The sequence below is a fragment of the Nicotiana attenuata genome, unplaced genomic scaffold (assembly GCF_001879085.1).
Source record: "Nicotiana attenuata strain UT unplaced genomic scaffold, NIATTr2, whole genome shotgun sequence".
Lineage (NCBI taxonomy): Eukaryota > Viridiplantae > Streptophyta > Magnoliopsida > Solanales > Solanaceae > Nicotiana > Nicotiana attenuata.
This window is the reverse complement of record NW_017671405.1, coordinates 220,667-223,668: the sequence shown is the minus strand read 5'-3', so window position 1 is coordinate 223,668 and position 3,002 is coordinate 220,667. Positions and strand designations below refer to the sequence as shown.

General features: G+C 40.7%; 1 pseudogene; it reads left to right on the top strand.

Annotated features, from left to right (window-relative positions):
* Positions 1 to 1,081: 1,081 nt before the first annotated feature.
* On the top strand, positions 1,082 to 2,476 carry LOC109208085 (annotated as a pseudogene).
* The last annotated feature ends 526 nt before the right edge of the window (positions 2,477 to 3,002 follow it).

Here is a 3,002-nt window from a genome sequence, read left to right as displayed (position 1 = left end):
CTATAGTATCATATCAGGATCCGCACGAACAACTCACGTGCTATGGTATCAATATCTCACAATCAGGTCATCGACCTCACTCAGTCATCAACCTCTCTAGTCTCCCGGGCTCTCAGTAATCATAGAAGTCGGCCCAAAACAGAAATGACATGATATATCAACAAGGAACAATAGAGACTGAGGCATGATATGCAGATAAAACTGTGACTGAGTACAAGTAGCAATTAGCAGGTAATTTAACAGGCATCGCGACCTCTGTGGGTCCCAACAGTACCAACACATAGCTTAAGCATGATTTCTAAACATGATTTACATTCAAATTTCTATAACACAAGGAGAACATATAACTAACATTAAGTTATTCAACTTTACAGTTTCATGGAATGGACCAAGTCACAATTCCTACTTTGCACGCTCACACGCCGTCACCTAGCATGTGTGTCACCTCCAAACCAATCACATAACTCAAAATCCGGGGTTTCATACTCTAAGAACTAGATTTAGAACCGTTACTACCTCAATCCGAGCCAAAACTCTACTCTAATACGCCTTTGCCTCTCAAATCAGCCTCAAAATGTCCCGAATCTAGATAGGAGTAGTACAATACAATCAATATGGGCTAAACTAATCAATTCTACAAGAAATCACGAAGTTATAACTCGAAAATCTGAAATCAGCTCAAAGCCGGCCCCCGGGCCCACATCTCGAAATCCGACAAAATTCATAAAATCCAGAAGCCCATTCAACCACGAGTCTAACCATACCGATTTATCAAAATCTGATATCAAATCCCCCAAAATCAACTCTCGAAATCCCAAGCATTAAACCCCCAAATTTCACCTCAAAATAACACAATCTGGGTAGGAAAATCAATGGAAAAGCAAGATTATTGAATAAAAATGAACACAAGGAGCTTACCTCAAGAATCTCCTCGAAAATCCTCTCAAAAATCTCAAAAATCCGAGCTCAAAATATAGAAATAGTAAAAATCTTGAAACCCTCGCTTATATAGGTTCTGCCTAGGCATTCCCGCACCTGCAGAGTCTGGGCTAGCACCTGCGCATCCGCTTTGGCGGGAAAAATGGCGCTTTTGAGAAAGCCACTAATCCCAACTGCCTCTGCTTCTATGACCCCCACCAGCACCTGCGTAATTGCAGGTACGAAAAACATATCGCACCCGTGACCTCTGTCGGCTCCCTTCAACTCCGCACCTGCGCTCTACCTGCGGCATCGCACCTGTGGCTAAGACCCTCGCAGGTGCGATCACACCAGCAGACACCAAACTTCAGCATCTTCTCAAATTCAATTCCAAGTCTGTTAACCACCCGAAATCAACCCGAGGCCCCCGGAACCTCAACCAAACATACCAACAAGTCCTAAAATACGATACGAACTAAGTTGAGCCTTCAAATCACCTCAAACAACATCAAAAATACGAATCACACCCCAATTCAAGGCTAATGAACTTTGAAATTTCCAAATTCTACAAACGACGTCGAAACCTATCAAATCACGTCCGATGACCTCAAATTTTGCACACAAGTCAAAAATCACACCACGAACCTACTCCAACTTTCGAAAATCCAATCCGACCCCGATATCAAAAAAGTCCACTCCTGGTTAAACTTCCCAAAATTTCAACTTTCGCCATCTCAAGCCTAATTCTACTACAGACCTCCAAATCATAATCCGGACACGCTCCTAAGTCCAAAATGACACAACGGAGCTAAAGGAACCATCAAAACTCAAATCCGTGATCATTTACATATAAGTCCACATCCGGTCAATATTTCTAACTTAAGCTTTTTAATTATGAGACTAAGTGTCTTAATTCACTCCTAAATCTCTTCGTACCCGAACCAACTAATCCAGTAAGTCATATAATAACTGTAAAGCATAAAAGGAGTAATAAATAGAAGAACGGGGCTACAACTCTCAAAACGACTGTCAGGTCATTATAGTCTCGATCTAGTATACAATTGAGAGACGTTGCGACTAGAAGAATTTGTTTCAACCATATATTGTTCGTCAGTTGAATGGTCCTATTACCTTTGTCAAAGGACATCTCTTTGCTTTTGTTGTTGCACGTTTCAATGATCTTATCACCAATAAACTTTTGGAGGGAGCTTTACATACTTTCAAGAATTAACTCAAAAGATGTTGATGTTATGTGGGTTCTTGACTATTTTTTTATCATGGTTGCACACCAGTTTGGAAAGTCATAGAAATATCAAGCAGTACTCGGTATTGGAGCTGTGATCAGAGGTGATATGTCTCACTATGATGTTGTCACATCTCGAGTACATTCAGCAGATCTAAATTATGGTACTCCTTGCATATTTGGTGTTTTGACATGTGATATTTTGGAGCAAGCTTTCAATCGCGTCAGTGAAGAATCTGGGAATAAAAGTGTGACGAAGCAATATTGACAGCTAGCGATATAATGTCTTTGTTTGAGCACCATCTGAAACCTTAAGAGGTGGAGAAGCCCTTCTTACGAGCTCACTGTTTATTGCAAGAATATTGTTGTAATTCTTACCTTTGAAAAGAATCTTGTTCGCATTACCATCTGAAGTAGCTGCTCAGACTAGTAAGGTTTGACATTTGGTTTGATTGAACCGAGCCATTTTGCAGAAAAATAAAGAAAAAAAGATCCCTCCTCTACTTCTCGGCTTCCTTCCTCCCCTACTCTTTGCCTCTAGCTGTAATCCTTTTAAAAGTGTTTGGAGAAAATATTCTTAGACAAAGTTATACTTGTTTCAAAATTTATATTTTTGGACAATAGTATTATTTCTTGTGCTGAATTTATAGACGTCAAATTGGTTCAATGCAAATTGGGACTTCGAAAAAAATAATGGTGTATACGGTAAAATCGGAGAGTCCGATTCTCCATCGTTGCGACACATCGAAGGTTCAAAACCGCGGTCGAGTTTCGTCCCTCGAGGGCCATCAATGCTCGACCTCGGAGCAGGGCGGACCGATGGTTACAGGAAGAAAGTGGG